Genomic DNA, 24,948 nt, shown 5'->3' on the forward strand with positions numbered 1-24,948 from the left:
AGAGGCAGAGAGGATAAAGCCCCTACCCCAAGTCCACTGGATAGGAACAGGGGAAGAGAGGCATGTGGGGGCAGGTTCAAATACATGGTAACGCATGTAAGGCGATGAGACAGTAGGTGCCAAATAAGTGCTCCAGAGCGGGAAGGTAGCCCTTCCAACTGAGAGGCTTTGAAACGGCTTCGTTGGAAGAGATGGGAATTGAGCAAAGCCCTGTGACATGAGTGAGGGGGCAGGAGACAGGGATAGCATCCAGGCTGGCAGGCTGACTGTGGGCAAAACTGGCCGTCCAGTGGGAGCGTGTCATGACCAGGAGGAAAGCAGCCTGGGCGACAAAGATGGCCATTCTGCTTGTGCTGGGAGAATGAGAAGGTGGTGGGGCCTGGCTCTTCGGCAACAGACACTTGCATTTTCTGGTCCTTCTCCCTAGAAAGCTCTTCCCACAGAGCTGGCTGGCTCTTTGCACCATCCAGAGCTCAGCTCAGGTGTCACCACCTTAGGCTCTCCTTAAGCATCCCTCCCCTAGCAAACTCTGTCACTTGGTCCTGTTTTCTCATCTTGATTACATTTCTCACTCTCTGATGCCACCTTTTCATTTGTTTGATTCGTGCTGATTATCTGCCTCCCTTCCCCAGTCAATAAGCTCCAGGAGAAGAGGAGCCTTATCTGTTTGGTTTAACTTCTGAAACTGCTGTGCCAAACATAGTAAGGGCCCGATTATATTTGTTAAATAAAAGAATGAAGGGTTACTAAGGAGACTGGGCCTCAGACTTATTTCCCATTTACCAAGTAACTAACCTTTCATTCAATTATAGGGTACCTGTGAGTGCTTGGTCCTAAATTGGGGGCTGCGCAGGCCACAGGGAGGTGTGAGAGCTGAGCGTGTTCTCACAGACCTAACTAAGTTGGGGAATTAATAACTTATCATTTGACAGTGAGTTAATTCCCCTAGGAGACCATGGTGTAATCAAATCCCACTCTTCTCCCCTCCAGGGACAGTGACAGGCATCAAAATAATCGCTTCTGCTTCCAGTACAATTTCTACTTTATTAGCAGGCCAGGCCAAGATATCTCCCTGCAGGACTGCCCAGGATTGCCTTGAGGTCTCAGTGCTTGGGCTGTGCTAATCGTAATTAATTTGTTAATGGCACTTGATCTGGCTTTCTGAATGGAAGTGCTGTTTCTGAGGGAAGCGTGACAGAAAGGAGGGGGCGCACATGCCTTCCCTTTGGAAAACCGATTAATCCAGTTAGCACTGACTGTGTCATCTGCACAGCAGGAAATCAATCCTTCACAGAGCCCTCCTCCCTGGAAGGGCCCCTTTACTACAGAAGGCAAATGGAGAAACCATTTAGGAAACAATTGCAGTATAAAAGTGAAAGATTATGGCAGATTGGGTTAGAGTTGAGAGGGAAGATGGAAAGACACAGATGAGGTCTAGATATATTTCAAAGTAGAAGAGGAAAGAAAAGAGAAATGAGAGAAAGATTCCTAGGTCTTTGATTTGAACATCTGAGTAGATGGTAGTACCATCACTGAAATGGGAGCCAGGTTGGGGAAGTAGCTACAGAATGGAGAAGTCCTTTCCAAGTGTGTCAGGTTTGAGATGCCTTGAGTCATCTAAGTGGAAACATCAAATCTGATCTATGTGTCTGAAACTTGAGAAAGAGGTTGGCACAGAGATATAAATTTGAAAGCTGTCAGCACATAAGTGATATTGAAAGTCACGGACCTGGGTGAGATCATCTTGAAGCAGAAGAACGGGGACTCAGAGGTCAGATAGAGAAAGATGCAAAGGGGATTGAAATAGAGCAGCCCTGAAGTCAAGAGAAAACCAGATGAGTCACAAAGATCCAAGAGGGAAGGAAGGAGTGGCCCACCACATGGAATGCTGCCGAGAGCTCAAGGAAGAGTCATTGGTGACCTTCACAAAGGTCAGACTGGAATAGTAGGAAGAACCAAGGCTGTATGCTGATGGAAGCAATCCAACAGCAGGAAGAAATTGTTGATGAGGTCAATGAGTAGACAATCAGTCAGTGTGGATAACTCTTTTCTGACATTTTGGTATTAAAAGGAGCAGAAAAATGAGGGACTTGCTGGAAGAGGATGGGGGTCAAGGGAAGTGTTTTTAGTAGGAGAGGCAAGGGCCTGGTTGTATATAGACAAATGCATGAACGTAATGAGGAGAGAGGAGATAAATGAAAGGGTGGAATTCTTGCAAAGACAAAAGGAGATGGAACCCAGAGAGTAAGAGACCTTTGCTTGGTTCAAGGAAAACAGAAACCTGAGCCCTAGGTCCATGAGATCGTGCTGTGGTGACAGGAGTTTGAACAGGTTCCCGACTGGTGGCTTCTGGCCTCAGATCAGCAGAGCCACATCCATGAGCTGAGAGAGGCAGAGGGTAGGATTCTGAAGACAAAAGAGAACACATGAAATAGCGTTTGGGAAAGTGGGAAAGAGAACTTACTCATGAAGCTTGATAAGATTTATGGACTGTGTTGAGGTCATGTTTAAGCACTTGAGGTCATACATTTTAGGAGAAACTAATTAGTACTGTTTTGCAATCCCCTCTCCCCACAATGTTCAGCTCCTCAGGTTCAGACAAGGAGAAGGGGGATCAGCAGGTTCAGCCAAGGTTGGAGAATATAATTGAGGGAAAGAGGGGAAGGTGTGGCAAAGGAATGGTTATAATGTTGGAATCTGAACCCAGTAAGGAGCTATAGTAGTCTGCTTGGGCTGCCATAACAAAGTACCACAAACTGAGCAGCTTAAACAACAAAAATTTATTTTCTCACAGTTCTGGAGGCCAGAGGTCTGAGATCAAGGTATCAACAGGGTTAGTTTCTTCTGAGGCCTCTCTCCTTGGCTTGAGGATGGCCGTCTTCTGCCTGTGTCTTTACAGGGTCTTTCCTCTGTGTGTGTCTGTGTCCTAATCTCCTCTTATGAGGGCACCAGTCATGTTGGATTAGGGCCCACCCTAATAACCTGACCTCATTTTACCTTAATTACTTCAATAAAGATCCTATCTCCAACTATAGTCCCATTCTGACGTCCTGAGGATTAGGATTTCACCTGAAGAATTTTGGGAAGACACAATTCAGCCCATGACAGGAGGGATGTGAAAGACAGAGGTGGATAATGGATTGTGGAAATAGTAGCGGGGCCCATGGTTTGTGGGGTGTCAGTGAGGTAAGTAAGTCAAGAGTGTGGTCAGAGGGTGGATGCTTGAAATTGACACTTTGGGTGGGGAGGTCAGCTCCTGGTAATGATGAGTTCCCAGAAATGATTGTGGGAGTGGATGCTGAAGTTAGAATGTCAAAGTTGGGAGGTTGACAGGCTGAGAGGAGGATTCGGGCTGGGTCATCCACAATGACATTCAAGCCACTTGAGTGATTGGAGTCATGATGGGAGGAGGAAGGTAAACCAGGAGCTCAGCTCAGCATAGTGGGGAGTTGTGAGGAGATAATGATAATAAGAGCACAGCAATAAGGGGTGATGGTGATGGAGGGATCAAAGGCTAGCCATTGTGGCTCCAAAGGGAAAGGGGGAAGGTGGAGTTGTTTAGGAGTGGAAACAGAGAGAAGGAAGCCACGTACCTGACCTGGCCATGGGGTACATGAGAGTGAAGGAAAACAGTCTGTGAGAGGGCACAGGGATGTGTACCCTCAGGCGGTGCCACCCTCCAGTCGAGGCAGAAGGCTACAGAACACTTTCAGAGAGTTTAATGATGCAGGGGATCAGCCACCTCTTGTCAGGCTTCATGAAGGGTTCAGGAAGGGGGGAAGGAGCGGGTGTGAGGGCTGAGCCCATGCCAGGGCCACTAGAGCAGCAGGACATGTGAGTGCCAGCGACAGACACAGGGACAGGGTCGTCATTGCAAACAATGCTCCCAAATCCTTAACTTCTGGGAAGCTGCTCTGTCCTAGTTGCAGGCATGCCTGCCTGGTTGTAGTTGTGGGGGTGGGGATGTCTTTCTAGCCCATGACAGTATCCTAATTAATACTGTGGGACAGGTTTCAGAGCATCTCAGCTAAAGTCCCAAGGTCTCCGCCCCTCTTCCTGGGACCTGGGCAGAAACCAGTGCCTATGGGCACTGGGCCCAGGCAGTTACTATCCGGCAAGAGACCTCAGTCAAGCTGAGTTCCTTTTGTCTTGGCGGAGGTCTAGAGAGAGGCCTCTGAGCTCAGACAAAAGCTGTCCCTGAATTCTCACAGGGTCAGCTGAGGCCCAGCAGGGCGATTGGTCGCATCCACCCTCTCTCCTCCAGAGAAGAGGTGGTCCGTTCCGCCCACGAGCTCCCAGCTTCTCTGCCCAACCTTCTTTCTGTGACATTGAGAGGGTGGAGCTCATGGAGGTACAGTCAGGCTACCATGGCACAGCTAATAGCAGTGGAGCCAGATTTCTGCTGCAAAGCCCATGCCCTTTCTCTGTGCCTGATGTCCCCACCGCCCCACAGCCTGTCACACAGAGCCTCTCACACAGGTCACGGAGGACGTGATACAGGACCAGTGTGTGTATTTTATCTCTGTTGGCAGCTCGGTCATGCACAGCCAATGCCAAGAGCCCTCCTGGGGTGCCAAGGACTACAAGTGCCACCAGAAACACCACAGCCTCCAGAGGTCTGCGGTCTTTGTTGGCGGAGACTGGAATACGCAGAATTGTTAGAACAAGAGCGGATAGGATAAAACCAAAGGAGTTCTCTGACAGGCATACTTAGGGCATTTGGGGGCCTCAGCCCTCTGCCCGTCATAGCCCAGGAAGGCTTCCTGTGCCAACTGGGACTGAGGCTCACCCAAGGTAGGCTGATGTCTGTGTGACTGGGGCTGGTCGACAACATCAGGATCATCTAGAGATGTCTTAGAACACAAAAAACAGATTTCTTGGTCCCAGTGATTTTCCAGTGGGACAGGAGTGAGCCACGGAATCTGTATTTGTAAGCACCCTCATGTGCAGCCCGGTTGGGATCCCCTTATTCAGATGTTAGCGGCTACTGTGCATCGAGGTCCCCTTGATGCTGGGCCCTGTCCTGGGCACTTTCTGTCCCTTGTCGCTTTAGGTCTTCATTATAAACTGGGAGGAGGATTTCATCCCCACGGAATGGAGGAGGCTGTGTCTCCCACTGATCGGGGTAACCCCACCCGTAGAGGTGTCAGCTGTGGAACTAGGCCTGACCCAGTATCATCTGCCCTCCAAGCCTGCAGGGGTGGGATTCAGGACCTCAGGAGGAACATCGTCTCAGGACCTCCCTCCCCAGCGAGCCGCGAAGCTGTGGCTTCCTAAACCCAGGAGGAGCCAACACCGTTATCCTGCTCTGGAAATTTAATTACACATTCAGCCCTGAGTCTGGAAGGCTACATCGCTTGTCAATTTGTAGGAAAAGAATAGCCAGCTCGCAGAGCTCCCCTCCCAGCTTTCCTGGGTGCTACCACGGAAATCCTGCCAACAGACTTGGAGGCAGATGTCTCCATTTATACAGGCCCATAAATATTTATCCCCAGCAGCCATTTAGAGCTGAGCCACTGCTTTCAAGGAGGGAGCTGACAGAAGGTGGCTGCATCTGCAGAAGGCCTCGGTCATGGTTTACAAGAACCACTTGGGATGGGGCGTTTTGCTATTTAAATATTGCCATCCAGAGATAGGCAAGTCAGCTGATTTTAAAACCAATTACACATTAGCAGGAACAGCCTCTCTGATTTAATTGGCCCAGAAATACCCGCAGACTCTCCAGGCTGAATGCTGTTCTCTTTCTTGGCGGGACGTGGGGCTGGAGCCAATGCCTCCCTCCTACCGTGGAATCATGAAGACTTTTATGGACCAGAGCATCCAGGCAGGCAGAGGTATGTGGTCTAGCGCGAGAAGCCTGGCCTTACCTGACATCCCTGCTGTCCCTGGAGCTTGGCTCCCTAGGCTGGGATATGACGATGGCAGCCCCTCCCTGTGGATAGTACTGAAGGGATTCAGAGAGGCTGCAAAGCAGTGGTCTGGTGTCTGGCACACAAAGAGAGGGAGTTCGCTAAATAATAAGTTTCATTACATTTGGGCAAACACTATGGGGACACAACCTCTCTAGAATAATCTGGTGACTGGAAATGGGCACCTGTTGAATGGGCACCATCCATGTGGTCGGAGACAGTGGCCTGTGGCGTCACATTGAGGACCTGTACTCCGTGCGTGGAACCCTAAGCCTTGTTAACTCTTGGGATGCTCTTTTGCTTCCGTCAGGTTCCTCACACACCATATACTCTGTGTGCACAGACCACAGACACCTCTCTCCTTTGATTTTCCCAAAGTTGCCATCACTCTGGCCCTCACTTTCCATGAAATCATGGAATGATATTTGGGGTACAATGGTATTTGGGGGTACAAGGCGTTGTTTTCCTATCTCCTGACCTTTCCATTCACCACCCCTCCCCCGATTCTGAAAGTATAATAGCTCTTTCCATGTGCCTTTGTGGAAAAGGTGATGAGAACCCAGAAGAAGGAGTAATTGATGGCTTTTGAGGGTTTTTTAATTATTAAATTAAACGTATTTGGGGATAATTGTACATGCACATGCACTTGTGGGAAATAATTTTGCCCATACTCTCCCTCTTTCCCAATGTTAATATCTTGCAAACCTCTAGTACAACATCACAACCAGGATACTGACTTTGAGACAGTCAAGATACAGAACATTCCCATCCCCACAAGGATCCCTCATGCTGCCCTTTGTAGCTACACCTACTTCCTGCCCCGGTCCTCCTAAACCCCTGGAAACCACTAATCTGTTCTCCATTTCTATAATGTTAGTATTGTTCCTAGAATGTTATATAAATGACATCATACAATACACGACCTTCTGAGACGGGCTGTTTTAAAGTTAAATTTATTGGGGTGATATTGATTAATAAAATTGTGTAGGTTTCAGTGTACAATTCTATAATCATCTGTATATTGCATTATGTGTTCATCACCCAAAGGTAACTATTCTTCTGTCACCGTATATTTGACTCCCTTTATCCTCTTTTACCACTCCCTCTCCCCACCTTACCTACTCTGGTCACCACTAAACTGTTGTCTGTATCTATGAATTTTTGTTTGTTTGTCTTCTTTGTTGCTTTCAGTTTTATATCCCGCGTATGAGTGGAGTCGTATGGTTCTCAACGTTCTCTGTCTGACTTATTTTGCTTAGCATGATAATCTCAAGATTCATCCATGTTGTTGCAAATGGCAGTATTTCATCTTTTCTTATGGCTGAATAGGATTTCATTGTATATGTACCACATCTTCTTTATCCATTCATCTATCGAAGGACACTTTGATTGTTTCCATGTCTTGGCCACCATGAATAATGCTGCAGGGAACATAGGGGTAAATAAATCTTTACAGACAAATGTTTTCAAATTTTGGGGGTAGATACCCAGGAGAGGGATTGCTGGGTCATATGGTAATTCTATTTGTAACTTTTTGAGGAACCTCCAAACTGCCTTCCATAGCGGCTGCACCAGTCTGCATTCCCACCAACATTGTATGAGGGTTCCTTTATCCCCACAGCCTCTCCAACACTTGTTACTATTTGTCTTGTTGATGATAGCCATTCTAACAGGTGGGATGTGGTATCTCATTATGGTTTTGATTTGCATTTCTTTTATAGTTAATGAAGTTGAGCATTTTTTCATATATCTGTTGATCATTTATATGTCTTCTTGGGAGAAATGTCTGTTTAGTTCCTCTGTCCATTTTTCAAATTGGATTGTTTGTTTTTTGTTGTTGATTTGTATGAGTTCTTTATATCTTTTGGATATTAGCCCCTTATCAGAGGTGTTGTTTGCAAATATCTTTTTTCATTTGGTTGGTTGCCTCTATTTTCTTGTGGTTTCTTTTACTGGGCAGGAGCTTTTTAGTTTGATGCAGTCCAATTCATTTATTTTAGCTTTTATTTCCTTGCCTTTGGAGTCAAATTCATAAAATCCTCTTTAAGATCAAGGTCCATAAATTTAGTACCTATGTTGTCTTGTATGCATTTTACTGTTTCAGGTCCTATATTTAGGGCTTTGATCCAATTTGTGCTAATTTTGTGTATGGTGACAAATAGCAGGCTAGTCTCATTGTTTTATTTATGACTGTCCAATTTTCCCAGCACCATTTATTGAAGAGGATTTCTTTTCTGCATTGTCTGTTTTTGGCTCCTTTGTTGAAAATTATTTGCCCAGATATATGTGGTTTTATTTCTGGGTTCTCTATTCTGTTCCACTGGTTTATGTGTCTTTTTTTCTGCTAATACCATGCTCTTTTGATTACTGTCACTTTGTAGTATAATTTTAAGTTATGGAGTGTGATACTTCTGGCCTTGTTCTTTTTTCTCAGGATGACTTTGGCTATTCAGGGTCTTTTGTGATTTTTACAAATCTGATGATTTTTTTTGTTGTTGTTCTATTTCTTTTAAAAATGCCATTGGAATTTTGATGGGGATTGCATTAAATCTGCATATTGCTTTGAGTCACATGGCCATTTTGACTATGTTGATTCTTCCAATCTGTGAGCATGGACTATCTTTCCATTTCTTGTGTCTCCTTCAATTTCTTTTAATAATGTCTTGTAGTTTTCAGTGTATAGCTCCTTCACATCCTTTGTTAAGTTTATTCCTAAGTATTTTATTATTTTTATTGCAATTGCAAAAGAAATTGTTTTCATTTCTTCACCTGAAATTTCATTGTTAGTATATAGGAATGCAATGGATTTTTTTACATTGATTTTTGTATCCTGCAACTTTACTGTATTGGTTTATTGTTTTTAATAGTTTTTGGTGTGGCTTTTATGGTTTTCTATATAAAGAAACATGTCGTCTGCAAAAAGTGACCATTTGACTTTTCATTCCTAATTTGGACGCCTTTTATTTCTTTTTCTTGACTGATTGCTCTGGCAAGGACTTCCAACACTATGTTGAAAAGCAGAGGTGATAGAGGACATCCTTGTCTTTTCCTGATCTTTGAGGAAAATGCTTTCAATTTTTTATCATTCAGTATGATATCAGCTGAGGGTTTCTCATATATGAGTATGGCCTTTATTATGTTGTGGTACTTTCCTTCTATACCCATTTTATAGTGTTTTAATCATAAATAGATTCTGTATCTTGTCAAATGCATTTTCTGCATCTACTGATATGATCATATGATTTTTATCCTTTCTTTGTTTATGTGATGTATCACATTGATCAATTTGCATACATTGAAATATCCTTGCACCCCTGGAATGAACCCAACTTGATTGTGATGTATAATCTTTTTAATGTATTGTTGTATTTGATTTGATAGTATTTTGTGTAGAATTTTTGTGTCTGTCTGTATTCATCAGAGATATTGACCTGTCTATATCTGTCTATAACACAAAGGATAAATTTATGTTATCCTTACCAATTTTTGGTCATCATAATGTTGATTATGATTGCCTCTTCATCAATTTTTGGAAGAGTTTGACAAGGACAAGTACTAAATCTTTTTTGAATGTTTGGTATAATTCACTAGTGAAGCTATCTAGTCATGGACTTTTACTTTTGGGGAGGTGTTTGATGATTATTTCTATTTCCTTACTGTTGATTGATCTATTTAGATTTTCCAGTTCGTGATTCAGTCTAGAAACGTTGTATATTTCTAAGAGCTTGTCCATTTCTTCTAGGTTATTGGATTTAGTGAAACAGTCTTTCAAAGTATTCTTGAATGATCCTTTGTATTTCTGTGATACCCATCGTAACGTCCTCTCTTTCATTTCTGATTTTGTTTGTGTGTTTTCTCTTTTTTCCTTAGTGAGTCTAGCCAGAAGTTTGTCAATTTTATTAATCTTTTCAAAGAACCAGCTCTTTGTTGCATTACTTTTTTCTATTGCCTTTTTGTTCTCTATTTCATTTAATTCTGCTCTAATTTTTATTATTTCCTTCCTTCTGCTGATTTGATCTTTTTCTAGTTCTTTAAGATGCAATGTTAGGTTATTTATTTGGGATTTTTCTTGTTTCTTGAGATAGGCCTGTAATTATGTAAACTTTCTCCTTATTACCACTTTTGTCGTATCCCAAAAGTTTTAATATGTTGTATTGTCATTCTCATTTGTTTCAGTGTATCTTTTGATCTCTTCTTTTATTTCTTCTTTGATCCAGTTGTTTATTATGATTATTATTGTTGTTGTTATTATTATTATTATTATTATTATTTTGACCCAGTTGTTCTTTAGTAGCATATTGTTCAGTCTCCACATATTTGTGGTTTTTCCCACTTTCATTTTGCAGTTGATTTCCAATTTCAAAGCATTGTGGTCAGATAATATGCTTGATATGATTTCAATCTTCTTAAATTTGTTCAGGCTATTTTCATGTGCCAACATATGGTCTATCTTTGAGAGAATGTTCTATGTGCACTAGAGAAGCATGTATAATCTGGTGTTCTGGGATGAAAGGCTTTGTAAATATTGATTATGTCCATTTGGTCTAATGTGTCATTTAAAAAGCCTATATTTCCTTATTAATTTTCTGTTTGGATGATCTATCCATAGCTGTCAATGGTGTATTTAGGTCCCCTACTATAATTGTGTTTTTGTCAGTTTCTTCCTTTAGTTCTGTTAGTGGTTGCTTTATATAGTTTGGTGCTTCCTGATTGGGACCATATATTGACAAGTGTTATATCTTCTTGATGTGTTGTCCCCTTTATCATTATGAAATGTCTATCTTTGTCTTTTGTTACCTTTTTTATTTGAAATCTATTTTGTCAGATATAAGTACAGCTACACCCTCTTTTCTCTGGATGCCATTTCCTTGGAATATCATTTTCCGTGCTTTTACTTTAAATCTATATTTATCTTTGCAGCTGAGATGTGTCTCTTGAAGGCAGCATATGTTTGGGTTTTGTTTTTCGATCCAATCTGCTATTCTGTGCCTTTTTATTGGTGAGTTCAGCCCACTTACATTTAGGGTGATTATTGATATATGAGGATTTCCTATATCCATTTCATCTTGTTTTCTGGTAGCTCGGTGTCCACATTGTTTATTGTCCCTTGTATTTCTGTCTGTTATTCTAGTTTGGTGGTATTCTATGATGTTTTTCTCTGGCAGAGAAATGATCCATCAAATACCATGAACAACCAAGGTAACAAGACAACTCTGAAAGAAAATGAAAAATCTCCAGAAAATAAACTTAAAGACATGGAAATATGTGATTTAAATGACAGAGAATTTAAGATTACAGTTCTGAAAAAAACTCAACAAGATGCAAGAAAGCACAGATAGGCAGTTTAATGAACTCAGAAATAAAATCAATGAACAAAATGAATACTTTACCAAAGAAATTGAAACTTTAAAAAAGAACAAAATAGAAATTCTGGAGCTAAAGAACTCAATAAAAGAGATGAAGAATGAAATAGCGAGCTTAGGAAATAGAGCTGATCAGATGGAGGAAAGAGTCAGTGATATTGAAGACAGAAATCTGGAAGTGGCATAGATGAAAAAAGAGAGAGTTGAGAGGAGAAGGAGGAGGAGAGAAAGAAAGAAAGAAAGAAAGAAGGAAGGAAGGAAGGAAGGAAGGAAGGAAGGAAGGAAGGAAGGAAGGAAGGAAGGAAGGAAGGAAAGAAGGAAAGAAGGAAAGAAGGAAAGAAGGAAAGAGGTAGGGAGGGAGGGAGGGAGAGAGGGAAGGAGAGGGAAGGGAGGAAGGAAGGAAGGAAGGAAGGAAGGAAGGAAGGAAGGAAGGAAGGAAAGAAGGAAGGAAGGAAGGAAGGAAGGAAGAACTCTACACGAACTATCTGATTCCATCAGAAAGAGCAATATGAGAATAATGTATACCAGAAGAGGAAGAGAGGGAGAAGGGAACAGAGAGCCTATTCAAACAATCAGGGAGAACTTCCCAAAACCTATGGAAAGGACTGGACCCTCCAATTCAAGAAGCAAACAGAACACCTAATTTTATCAATCCAAAAAGGCCTTCTCCAAGGCACATTATGTTAAAGCTGTCAAAATTAATGACAAAGAAAGAATTCTCAAGGCAGACAGAGAAAAGAAGACTGTAACCTATAAAGGAAATCCCATTAGATTATCATAGAATTTTTAAGCAGAAACTCTGTAAGCTAAGAGAGAGTGGAATCAAATATTCAAACTATTGAAAGAGAGAAATTACCAACCAAAAATAAAATATCCAGCAAAGTTATTCTTTAGCTATGAAGGAGAAATAAAGATCTCTCCAGACACACGGAAGCTGAGGGAATTTTCCACTATAAGGCCTGCGTTACAGGAACTACTGAAGGAGGCTATTCTACCTGAAACAAAAAGACAAAATGATATGAAACTATGAGTAAGATTACTAACAGAGACAGAAGCAGGAAATGGCAACCTTTATTCAGAATAGAGTATTATACACTTAAATATAACATAAAGACTAAAGGAGGTAGAAACATTTTTAAAAGAGAGAGAAGAAGGCAATAGCTACTACAACTTGGAAATGAACTTGCAGCATAAATAGGGATCATTTGTGACATCAAAAAAACATAAAAGAGAAGGGGGTAAAGGTCTGAATTGGCAAAGGGGAATGGAGAAAAGACGCATGCAAGAGAAAAAGAGCTACTATATATGAAACTTTGTTTTGCATAAACTTAATGGTAATCACACCAAAAAAAAAAAATCCAAAACTGAGACACATAACACTAAAAAAAGAGGAAATAGAGATTATCTTTTTTTTCACTCAGCATAATTCTCTGGAGATTCATCCAAGTTGTTGCATATGTCAATAGTTCCTTTTTATGTATTCCATGATGTATCACAATGGATGATCTAATCGTTCACCCATTCTGATTTCTTTCTACGTTTTTGGTATTATAAATAAAGCTATTATGGATATACATGTATAGGTTTCTGTGTGATCATAAGTTTTCATTTCAGGAAAAATGCCCAGGAATGAAATTGCTAGGTCATGTGACATCTGCATGTTAGTATATTAAGAAATTGCTAAAATGTTTCCAGAGTGACTACCATTTTACATTCCCATCAGCAATGCATGAGTGATCCAGTTTCTTGGCATCCTTGCCAGCATTTAGTGTTATCACTATTTTTTATTTGAGCTATTCTGATAGGTCTGTATCAATATCTTATTATAGTTTTAGTTTACATTTCTTAATGATTATCTTTTTGTGTGTTAATTTGCCATCTGTATATCCTCTTCAGTGAAATATCATTTCATGTCTTTTGCTCATTATACAATAGGATTGTTTGGGGATTTTGTTGTTGTTGTTGTTGTTTGTTTTACTGTGAGTTCTAAGAGTGGTTTATACATTTTTTACTAACATTTTATTGGACATATGGTTTTATATTTTCTCCCAATCTGTAGCTTATCTTTCATCTTCCTAACAGAATGTTTCACTGAGTAAAAGTTTTTAGTTTTGATAAAGTCCAATTTATCAATTTTTTCTTTTATGGATCGTGTATTTGGTTACAAGTTTAAGCATTCTTTGCCTATCCCTAGGTCCCAAGGATTTTCCCCTGTATTTTTTCTAAAAGTTTCATAATATTACATTGTAAATTTAAATTGATGATCCATTTTTTTTAAATAAGGTGTCAGATTTATATACATCCTTTCCCCATTGAATTACTTTCATACTTTTGTCAAAATCAGTTGAGCATATTTATGTGTGTCTATTTTGGGGTTTTCTATTCCCTTCCATTGATCTATATGTTCATCTCTTTTCCAATACCACACATTCTTGGTTATGTAGCTGTATAATAAGTCTTGAAATTGGATATACAAATTCCTCCAACTTTGTTCTTTTTCAAAATTGTTTTAGCTATTCTAGTTCCCTTGCTTTTTCACAATGACTTTTGAATAGTCTTGTCTATATCTAGAAATAGTCTTGATGGTTTATTGCTGGGAGCTGTGTTGAACCTGTATATCAATTTGGGGAGAATTGACATTCTGACTATGCTGAGTCTTCTGAAGCATGAACACGTTATATCTCTCCATTTACATAGTTCTCCTTTGATTTCTTTCATTAGTATTTTCTAGCTTCAATATACAAGTCCTGTACATTTTTGTTAGATTTACACTGAAGTATTTCATTTATTTTGCATGATTGTAAATGGTATTGTATTTTTAATTTTGATGTTTATGTGTTTGTCACTGGTATACAGAAGTACAATTGATTTCTGTGTGTTTATCTTATATCCTGCAAACTTGTTAAACTCATTTTTTAGTTCTAGAGCTTTTTTTTTTCTTCTTAGGATTTTCTACATAAACAATCATGTCATATGAAAATAAGAGCAGTTTTTTTTTTCCCTTTCTGATCTGTATCCCTTTTATTCCCTTTCCTAGCCTTGTGCACTGACCAGAATTTTGGGTACTATGTTGAATAGCAGTGGTAAGACTGGGTATCCTTTCTTAGTGGGAAAACATGCAATCTTTCACCTTTAAGTATGATGTTAGCTATAGGATTTTTTGTAAATGCTCTTTATGAAGTTGAAGAAATTCCCCTCTCATCCTAGTTTACTGAGGGGTTTTTTTTCTTTCTTTTTTACTTTTTTTTCTTTTTTTTAAGGAGGGCACAGCTTTCTTTTGTTTTTCTTTGTTAGATTTGCTAGAGATGTGATTGATCTCCATGTGGGGATCGTACTGGCAACCTTGGTGTTATCAGCACCACACTCTAACCAACTGAGCTCACCAGCCACCCCCATACTGAGATTTTTTTTTTTTAAGAGTAAGAATATTAAGTCACTTTCTATTAAGCCACTTTTTAAAAATTAAATTTATTGGGGTGACAATTGTTAGTAAATTTACATAGATTTCAGGTGTACAATTCTGTATTACATCATCTATAAATCCCATTGTGTGTTCACCACCCAGAGTCAGTTCTTTTTCCATCACCATATATTTGATCCCCCTTACCCTCATCACCCACCCCCCACCCCCTTACCCTCTGGTAACCACTAAATTATTGTCTGTCTATGAGTTTTTCTTTCTCATTTGTTTGTCTTGTTCTTTTGTTGTTTTTGGTTTATATACCACATATCAGTGAAATCATAGGGTTCTCTGCTTTTTCTATCTGACTTACTTCACTTAGCATTATACTCTCAAGATCCATCCATGTTGTCACAAATGCTCCTATATCATCTTTCCTTAACGCCGAATAGTATTCCATTGTGTATATATACCACAACTTCTTTATCCATTCATCTATCGAAGGACATTTTGGTTCCATGTCTTGGCCACCGTAAACAAAGCTGCAATGAACATTGGAGTACACGTGTCTCTATAGAGAAATGCTTCCAGATTTTTTTGGGTAGATACCCGGGAGAGGGATTGCTAGGTCAAATGGTAATTCTATTCGTAATTTCTTGAGGAACCTCCACACTGCCTTCCATAGCGGCTGCACCAGTCTGCATTCCCACCAACAGTGTATGAGGGTTCCTTTTTCTCCACAGCCTCTCCAACACTTGTTACTATTTGTCTTGTTGATGAAAGCCATTCTGAGTGGGGTGAGGTGATATCTCATTGTGGTTTTCATTTGCATTTCTCTGATGATTAGCGATGTTGAGCATTTTTTCATATGTCTATTTGCCATTTGTATATCCTCTTTGGAGAAATGTCTCTTCAGGTCCTCTGTCCATTTTTCAATTGGGTTGTTTGTTTTTTTGTTGTTGAGTTTCATGAGTTCTTTGTATATTTTGGATATTAGCCCCTTATCAGAAGCACTGTTTGCAAAAATCTTCTCCCATTCAGTTGGTTGCCTCACTATTTTGTCAATAGTTTCTTTTGCTGTGCAAAAGCTTTTCAGTTTCATATAATCCCATTCGTTTATTTTAGTTTTTACTTCCATTGCCTTTGGAGTCAAATTCATAAAATGCTCTTTGAACCCAAGGTCCATAAGTTTAGTACCTATGTTTTCTTCGATGCAGTTTATTGTGTCAGGTCTTATGCTTAAGTCTTTGATCCATTTTGAATTAATTTTGGTACATGGTGACAGATAGCAGTCCAGTTTCATTCTTTTGCACGTAGCTATCCAATTCTGCCAGCACCATTTATTGAAGAGGCTGTCTTTCCTCCATTGATACATCACATAAACAAAATAAAGGACAAAAATCATATGATTCTATCAATTGATGCAGAAAAAGCATTTGATAAGATACAACATCCATTTAAGATTAAAACACTTAATAAAATTGGTATAGAAGGAAAATACCTCAACATAATAAAGGCCATATACGACAAACCCTCAGCTAATCTCATAATTAATGGTGAAAAGCTGAAGCCCTTTGCTCTACCTTCAGGAACACGACAGGGCTGTCCCCTATCACCTGTGCTTTTCAACATAGTGTTGGAAGTCCTTGCCAGAGCAATCAGGCAAGAGAAAGAAATAAAATGCATCCAAATTGGGAATGAAGAAGTTAAATTGTCACTCTTTGCAGATGACATGATGCTATATATAGAAAACCCTAAAGACTCCACCAAAAAGCTATTAGAAACAATCAATGAATACAGTAAAGTTGCTGGCTACAAAATCAACGTACAAAAGTCCATTGCTTTCCTATATACCAACAATGAAATCTCAGAAAAAGAAATACAAAAAACAATTCCTTTTGCAATTGCAGCAAAAAGAATAAAATACCTAGGAATAAAGTTAACCAAGGATGTGAAGGACCTATATGCTGAAAACTATGAGACATTTTTGAAAGAAATTGAAGAAGACACAAAGAAATGGAAAGACATTCCGTGCTCATGGATTGGAAGAATCAACATAGTTAAAATGGTCATATTACCTAAAGCCATATACAGATTTAATGCAATCCCCATCAAAATCCCAATGGCATTTTTTAAAGAAATAGAACAAAAAATCATCAGATTTGTTTGGAACCACAAAAGACCCCAAATAGCCAAAGCAATACTAAAAAAAAAAGAACAATGCTGGAGGTATCACACTCCCTGATTTTTGCTTGTACTACAGGGCTACAATAATCAAAACAGCTTGGTATTGGCGGAAAAACAGACACATAGACCAATGGAATAGAATTGAGAACCCAGAAATAAAACCACATAAATATGGACAGATAATTTTTGACAAAGAAGCTAAAAACCATACTGAGATTTTATCATGAGTAGATGTTGAATTTTGTCAAGACTTTTACTGCATCAATTGATATAATCATGTATTTTTCCCTGTAGTCTATTAATATGATGGATTACATTAATTGATTCTCAAATATTGAACCAGCGTTGCATTCCTGGAATAAGGCTCACATAGTCATGAAGTATAATTTTGTCATGAGGTATAATTCTTTTGTAATTTTATTTACTCATATATTGTTTCGTATTTTTGTACCTATATTCATGAGGATTATTGATCTGCAGTTGGTTGTTTTGGGTGTGTGTATATTTGTACTTTGTCTTGTGTTGGTGTCAGGGTAACACTGTGTTCATAAAATGAATTGTGTTTCTTCCTCTTATAATATCTAGAAGAAATTGTGTGTTGTTGTTAATTCTTAAATGTTTGGTAGAATTCTCCAGTGCAACCATCTAGGTCTGTAGATTTCTTTCTTGGAAGTTTTAAACTTACAAATTCAATTCCCTTAGTAGTTATAGGGTTGTCAAAATTACCTACTTTATATTTGGTGCATTGTGGTCATTTATACTTTGCAAAGGATTTGTCCATTTCATTTAAGTTGTCAAATTTATGTCTGTAGAATTATTCATAGTATTTCCCAATTTCTCTTTTGATATCTGCAGGGTCTATAATGATATCCCTGTTTCATCCTGATATTGTGTCTTTTCTCCCTTTTGTTTTTCTTTGTTAGATTTGCTAGAGATGTGATTGGTCTTTCAAATTAACCTTTCTTTTCGTTGATTTTCTATTTCTTTGTTTTGTTTTCAATTTCATTGATTTTTGCTCTTTGTTATTTCCTTCCTCCTGCTTGCTTTGTGTTTATTTAGTCTTTCCCCCCTTTGTTCTTGAGGTTAGATCTTTTATTATTCATTTGAAACTTTTCCTCTTTTCTAATGTCAACATTTTTGCTATACATTTCCCTCTCAACAGTGCTTTAGCTAGGCTTCACAAATTTTGATATGGTGTATTTTTATTTTCATTCATTTCTATTCTTTAAAAATTTCCTTTAAGACTTCCTCTTTGAGCCATGGATTATTTGGAACAGTGTTATTTTGTTTCCAAACATTTGGAACTTTTCCTTTTATTTTTCTGTTACTTATTTTTACCTTGATTCTAGTGGTCAGAGAACACATTTTTGTATGATTTCAATTCTTTTCAATTTGTTGACAGTGATTAATGGACTAGAATATGGTCTACCTTGGCATGTATGTTCCATGGGCACTTGAAAGGAGTGTGCATTCTGCTGTTGTTGGGTGGAGTGTTCTATAGATGTCAATTAGCTTTTGTTGATTGATTATATTGTTGAGTTCTTCTATATCCTTGTTGACTTTCTGTCTAGTTGTTCTATCAATTATCGAGATAGGGGTGTTTAAGTGTCCAAATATAATTGTGGATTTGTCTATTTCTTGCTTCAGTTCTGTCAGTTTTTGCTTCAAGTAGTTTGTGGTATGTTTGGATTGCTTCTTGGTAGATTATCTTCCTTGTAGATTGACCCTTTGTTTTAATGTAATTCCTCTGGTAACTTTCTTTGCTTGAAGTTTACTTAATCTGATATTAATATAGCCACTTCTGCTTTATTTTAATTAATGTTTGCTTGATATATCTTTTTCCTTTCTTTTACTTTCAACCAACCTATATCATTATATTTGATGTGAGTTTCTTGTGTATAGCATATATACTGGGAAATGTTTTTAAATCTACTTTGTCAATTTCTGTCAATGTAATTGTGGATATGCTGGGGTTTAGCTCTGCCATTTTATGTTTTGTTTCCTCTGTTTTTCAATTCTTGCTTTCTTTTCCCTGCCTTCCTGTGGGTTACTTGAACATTTTTTAGAATTCCATTTTGATTTATCTGTAGTATTTTTAGTGTATCTGTTTGTATAGCTTTTTTTAGTGGTTTCTATAGGTATTGCCTTAGATATATGTAATTAATCATACTCTATTGATGTTGAAATTTTGTTACTTCTAGTGAAGTGTAGAAAATTTACCACCCTTTATGTCCCTTTACTCTGCCCCATTTATAATATAATTATCTTAAATATTTCCTCTAATAGAAATTTAAAACTATAGGCAGTGCTATATTTGCTTCAGTAGTTAAATATCATTTTAAAAACTCAAAAAGAGAATGGAAACTAATTTATTGAGATTTTTTAGTATTTCTGTTGTCCTTTCTTCCTTCTTAATGATCCAATGTTCCTCTCTTTATATAATTTCTGTTCTTTGGTGGGAAATTCCTTTAGCAATTCTTTTAGGGTAGCTCTGCTGGAGACAAATTCTCTTAGTTTTTTCTCATCTGAGAATGTTTTGATTTCCCCTTCATACCTGAAAGATATTTTTGCTGGATATAGAATTCTGTGGTGACAGTTTTCTTTTTCCCCCAGCACTTAAGAAAGGCTGTGCTATTTCCCACCAGTCTTCATGGTTTCTGATGAGAAATATGTTGTAATTTGATTTTTTCCTCCCCACCAATAAGTAAAGTGTCATTTTGTTCTCTCTGCTTTCCAGACTTTTTTTCTTTGTCTTTAGTTTTCAGAAGTCTGACTATAATATGCCTTGGTGTGGATGTCTTTGAATTTATCCTGTTTGGCATTAACTGAGCTTCTGGAATCTTCAGGTTTATGAGGTATAATCACAAAATATGGTGAATGTTTAAGTAAAAAAAAATATGACAGTAAAAGACACTTTGCCATTAATCCCACCTCACTCTGAACACACTTATCCCATCGTTCTTGCCATTTTCTGAAGCAGTTCTGGGAGACCTCTTTGGTGAGTATCTTTAGTTGCGCTGTTGTGGCTACCTTGATTTCCTGAATCGTTTTGAATTTGGGGAAGACTCAGAAGTTGCACAGTGCCAGATCCAGTGAACAAAGTCATTGAGGACACACCGTGATGTTTTTATTTGATAGAAATTGCCGTAACCAGAAGCAATGTGTGACATGGAGTGTTGTCATGATGGAGGATGATTTACGGCACACTTTAAAACACACCTTCTCTCAACCGTAGCTCACACCTGACTGACTGCACTGAACAATTTGAAACATGTCACACACTGTTACTAAGGTTCGACTTGCTGCTTCCCATATTAAAGATCCCTGCCTTTCCATTGGATGGCGCTCAGCAGCAGCATTCACTGTATGTTTGATCACACCTCATATCTCTTTTGCCCAGTTTGGGAAGTCTCCAGCCATTATTTCTCTGAGTACTTTCCTGCTCTGCTCTTTTTTCTCTCCTTTTGGGACTGTAATGAAATCATTGTTAGATCTTTTCTCCCACAGTTTCCTTAGATTATAAGGATTTTTGTCTATTTTCTCTGTTCAGATTGGCTTATTTCTATTGATTTATCTTTAAGTTAACTGATTCTTTTCTCTGCTCTCTACATTCTGCTGTTGAGCCCATCCACTGAGCTTTTATATTGGCTATATTTTTTTAGTTCTAAACTTACATTTTGGTTTTCTTTGTGTCTTTTGTTTCTTTGCTGAGACTCTCTGTTTTTGTTTTTTGTTTTTCATTTATTTTGAATGTGTTCATAAAAAATGTTGAAGCATTTTTACGATGGCTAATTTTAAAATATTTGTCAAATAATTGTAACATTTCTGTCTGTTCAGTGTTGGCATCTACTGATTCTCTCTTTTCATCCAAGTTGAGATTTCCCTGGTTCTTGGTATGGCAAGTGATTTTCTATTGAAACCTGAATGTATATATTCTGAGACTCTGGACCTTATTTAAACCTTTTGGTTTTAGCTGGCTTCCTCTGGCACTGCTCCAGCCATAAATATATGTGTTTAGAATTCTCATAGCTTCTGGGGACTGTGAGCATAAAGATTACCCCATAAGCCATAGAGTATAGAAGCATATGGGATGTGTGGTGGCAGATTTCCCTCCCAAGGGAGATATGATCCTTTCACCTAGGTAGGAAAGAGGCTCAGATGGGATTCACAATGGCTTAGAAGCTACAAGCCTCTGAGAAGGTGCCCAGTGCCTGCATCTCCTTAGACCACATGAGGCTGACCTGGGCCAACTTGTCAGGGAATGGATCAGAGAAAGCAAGTGTTCCAGAGAGGGGTGTGTGTGTGTGTGTGTGTGTGTGTGTGTGTGTGCGCGCGTGCGAGCGCGCGTGTGCGCGTGCACGCATGCACATTCTCACAGATGCTTGTGCACGTATGTGCACAGGTGTGTGTTGGGCAGCAGTGCCTGAGTGTTCTGCAGCCCTCCAAAGGCAGCAGTGCCATGTTGATTTTCTCTTTGCTCTTTTTAGTCACAGCTTGTAAGCTTTCCACATCTAATAGAAGCTCTAGGGCCCTCTAAGGCCTCATGGCCTCTGGAATTTCTGCATCACCGAAGCTGTCAACTCCCCAGGCGTGGGTGGCAGAGCAAGCTTCTCCTATTACTCAACTCCAACTTCTCACTATTAAGCAAGGGCTTCCTCCTTGAGGAAGATTGATTTACCACATTAAACAAGCCTCGGTGTGCTCGATGAGGATGTCACAAGACAAATGGCCCCTGCCGTGTGCCTCCAGCCCACTGCGCCCTATTTCCATTACACTTGGGCCAGAGTCATGGTGGATGAGTTTGGCTGTAGTTTATTTTCTGCCTTACACGATAAACTTGTCAGCATTTGACCGATCAGCTCCTTGTATGCAGGGAGTTCATTTGCAAGGCCACCTGGCATCCCCGCTCGGCTGTCCTGCTCCCATTTCACTCTATCTAATGAGCCAGGACCTCATTCCTATTGGTTGGCGCTAAGCTCCAGGACCCTGCACAACCAGCATGCAATGGTGATGGCTCAGCCCCTCCCAGGGGTCCCTTCCTCCTGTCTAGAGGGTGGCGTACTGATGCCCAAGAAACTATCCATTTTTGCTGTCAGCCTCGAGTTGCTTGGTTGGGGAGGACTGTGCCAGGCCTCCACTCTCCTGCCCAGAGGCTGTGTCAGGCCTGCTCCGCAGTCTCCTGGCTGGATTCCTGTGGGCTTCCTGGGGACCTAAGGACTGCTCACGTCACCTTGACCTTGGAGCTATTCCTAAGGAAACCTTGGTGCAGGCAGATACCAAGCCTGGGCTCTCAGAGTTCACTGAGAAATGGCCAACAGAGCCCAGGTGGGGAGCACTGGGGTCACCCGTGGCCCCTTGGCTGGCCTCCAGGCCAATGCCCTCCGCAAGCTCCTAGGCATCCTGGACTCTGCTCTGACCACATCAACCCCTGCCCGATTCTTCAGTGGCTTCCTGCTGTTGCTGGATCAAGTCTATATTCCTAAGACTGCCATTTGGTCCCAGATGATCTGCTCCTAACCTGGGCACAGGGTTGGGATCAAGTCCAGCTCGCCACTTACTGGATGACCTTAGGCAAGACATGTAGCTTCTCTGCTCCTCACCTGAGTCTAAAGTGATAATAGTATCTATCCCATATTCATCAGGATGAGTGCTTAGATTGTTGCCTGGCATGTGGTAGGTGCTCAAGAAAGATTAATTAACAGCATCACTTTACTGTGTCATTCCAGAATCACCTAAATTCTGTATGCCTTCACCCACAAGCTTGGGTGTCTACTTCCCAGCCCTAGGGGCCCTTTCCTGCACTGTTATCACCTTTCTGACATGCTTCTCCCTTCTTCTCTGCTCTCCATCCCAGGCCTGGCCAACGCCCTCCCATGTTCTGAAGTCACTAGCCAGCCTAGGAGCCCAAAGGAACCCCTAGAACAGCACACAGTGAAGGGCCAGGCCCCATGGTCATTGACAGGGATGCCTATCAATGGAGCAGAGATGGGCAGGGCTTAGAGTCTTGCAAAGGGTAAGGAATCCTTTCCCGTCTCCTTGCCTCTTCACCCCCTCTTGAAGCTCCATACCCCCAAAAGTAGTGGTTTTCTGACCCTCCAGAGGTCATGGCCCTTTCTCTTAGCCAGCTGGGCTCCCTCTCTGAGCTGTGTACATAGATATCAGCCTTACCTGTCCATGCAAACTCAAGTTCATTGCCAGCCGTGGACACTTTCTTGTGCCTGTCTCAGCTGGAAACTCTGGCACCACCCTCTATGAGCTCACAGACATGGGGAGGGGGCCAGATCAGAGCTTCTAAGGCTAGACTGGCAGTGACTGCTTGACACAGGGGTGTTCTGGGGGCAGTGGTAGGATCATGTGCTGCAGGGTCTTGTGCTGTGCAGTAGGACACAGTGGGTATAGAGGGAACAAGACCAGCTCTGTCTCAGGCACTCTGTGAGCCTGGCCTGCTGGACAGAGCAGAGGTTCATCTGTACTGAGCAGGCAGCTTCCGGTGTGAGGGGTCCTGGAGGGCGGGAGCTTCGTCTGGGCTGCTCCCACTATACCCAGGCACAGAGCCAACACTTCGGAGGATTAGGGAGCTCAGGAGGGTTCCACAAGCAGAGCTTTTATCAGCAGAGTGAGAGAAGGGCCCCATCCTGGGGACAGCCTTCCCCATGCATGTGCACAGCTGTCCAGGGAGTGGCAGGAGGCTGGTGTGAGATCCATGACAGGAGTAAGCATGGGCGACCCCCAAAGAGCAGCAGAGGTGAGCCCTGGAGTTCAGGGGCCATGTTTAGAAGTTTGGTTTTTACCTGGTGGTCAGGAGGATCCATTTCAGTTGGAAGGGGTGACACAGTGACTGCACCATTCTTAAGGAGCAAAGGGAAGGCAACTTTCCCCAGGGCCACGGCGAGGTCTCATTTACCTTTAGCTCCTCAAGGCAGAGCCCAAAGCCTTGAAGTTGATCAGACTGAGGCAGGAGAGCCCAAGAGGGCTTGTGGAAGGTGCTGAGTCATCCTGGCCCCATAGGGATCAAAAAGCATCTGAAAGTGCAATGCTCCCCAAGCCCTCATTCTAGACAGGAAAGGGGAATGGATGACTGAGAATGGGCGACCGTGCTGGTCACCCTCCTTCCCAGAGCGGAAGGCCTGCTGTGACTGATGGCTCCTTCCCCCAGGATTTTCAACAAGTGGGAGGAAGGGGACGGATGGGGACTGGAGACTCCTTTCACATGAAGACATGTGGAACCTCTCAAGAACTGGAAGAGTCGGCTGGGCAGAACAGGGAACCCATGTGCTCAGCAGGTGTTGAGGAGACCCAGGGGAGGGTCTTAAGAATTGCCTCACTCGAGGCTGACAGCATCAGCTGGGGAAATTCGCCACATGCCCAGTGAGAAAGCAGCGCAGAGAGCCCAGGGCAAGGCCAAGAGTAGGAAGGGGCAAACAGGACCTCACCGAAGGCCACCCCAAGTCCCCAGCTAGACAGAGGAAAGGACAGGCGCATTCCTGTGTGGTCCACCACTGGCAGCACCAGCTGTGTGTGGACTCTGCCTCCCACTGCCTGGGGAAGTGCTGCTGTGCTTGGCGCCGATCCACAGGCAGGAACTGGCTGGTGAATAGAGGATGCAGGGAGACCTTGAGTCTGAGAGTGGAAGCAGGTGGAAGCCACACCTGCTCCCATACATTCTCTGGATTTGGGGAAGGCAGATTCCCAATGACCATGGGCGATGATGGACATAATTCTGGAAGTAGAGAAGCTTCCGGAGCCCAGTGGGATGGGAAGGGGCAGGCGTTGAGAAGTGTGTGTGGCTATGGCTGCACATGAATTTGTTGTGTGCCTGAGCTCAGAATCTGGCACAGAACTGACTACAGGAAAGAGAAGGACCTTCACTCAGGACCAGGGACACCTACGTGCCTGCCTTGACGCTGTGACAAGAGGGAGCAAGGAGGGACATGACTGTCATCTTGGAGGGATCCTCAGCTCCCAGTATGTTTTTTTCTGACAAAGAGAAGAGCCTTCTGGACAGGCACCTTGAATTTAAATACCTGCAGCAACCAAGGAGGCTAAATGAGTGAGAAAGGACTGTGGCAAACCAGGGTGCAGCTTCTCA

At 41.3% G+C, this 24,948-nt stretch overlaps 1 protein-coding gene across 2 annotated transcripts in view; it reads left to right on the forward strand.

Moving 5' to 3' along the window:
• CHAT (choline O-acetyltransferase) overlaps positions 1 to 24,948 on the forward strand; it is a 52,528-nt gene that overhangs the window by 9,237 nt on the left and 18,343 nt on the right. The window lies entirely within an intron of this gene.

The sequence above is a fragment of the Rhinolophus hipposideros genome (assembly GCF_964194185.1).
Source record: "Rhinolophus hipposideros genome assembly, chromosome: 15".
Lineage (NCBI taxonomy): Eukaryota > Metazoa > Chordata > Mammalia > Chiroptera > Rhinolophidae > Rhinolophus > Rhinolophus hipposideros.